The sequence below is a fragment of the Girardinichthys multiradiatus genome, chromosome 23, assembly GCF_021462225.1.
Source record: "Girardinichthys multiradiatus isolate DD_20200921_A chromosome 23, DD_fGirMul_XY1, whole genome shotgun sequence".
NCBI lineage: Eukaryota > Metazoa > Chordata > Actinopteri > Cyprinodontiformes > Goodeidae > Girardinichthys > Girardinichthys multiradiatus.
Genome location: NC_061815.1, coordinates 9,755,862 through 9,756,629, shown reverse-complemented (window position 1 = coordinate 9,756,629; position 768 = coordinate 9,755,862). Strand labels below are relative to the sequence as shown.

The 768-nt window shown below is 41.7% G+C and overlaps 1 non-coding gene across 1 annotated transcript; it reads left to right on the top strand.

Moving 5' to 3' along the window:
* The first annotated feature begins 472 nt into the window (after positions 1-472).
* Positions 473-554, top strand: trnal-uag. Its single transcript has one exon. It is a non-coding gene; the product is annotated as a tRNA-Leu (tRNA).
* The last annotated feature ends 214 nt before the right edge of the window (positions 555-768 follow it).

Sequence of the window (768 nt, the reverse complement as noted above, 5' to 3'; positions counted from 1 at the left end):
TCTCCAAAGGTTGCCACGTGCCACGTGATGATTTAAGGAACTCTAGAAAAAGCTAAATATAAACAATTGTGAAAGCGTTTTATGTCGTCATTTCAAAACGCTCAACAACCGAATGTCTCTCTCCTATTTGGATTTGCTTGGTCAAAAGCCATTTACCGGGAACCGGAGGGAGCCCCGATCGAGCCCAGAATAACGCCCGGATGCGACAGTGTTTGTGCAATTGACCATTGCACTCACTTTTTGATCACTTTGGTTTCTTTGAAATAAAAGTACTAAAACTAACTTTGCCATGTATTGTGCATTGAAAGGCTTTTAGGTGAGATACACTAAGGAGCAGTAAGTTCAATACCTGCAAAATCATTAGCGGTACCATTTTTCAAAACTTATTTGGAGCCGACAGTTAAGGCCAACAGTCATTCTCATGCTCTTGAAAGGTTTGCAGAAATCAGAAAGCAGACATCTGTGTGGGTTTGGTAGTGTGGCCGAGTGGTCTAAGGCGCTGGATTTAGGCTCCAGTCTCTGTAGAGGCATGGGTTCAAATCCCATCACTGCCATTGCTATGTGAAAGGTTTTAAAGTTTGCACTGGTCCCTTTTAATACAGTTAACAAATTAAGCTTGTCTTACAATTCAGGTCATTCTTAACACCTTTTCTCAAATTCAACATGGCTCTGTCTTTTCAACTGCCTTGCAGCACGCAAAGCTGAAAGTAGACCTTGCTCTTTCACTGGACTTCCCTCTCACTTTGAATTTATTGGTGAAGTCAAATG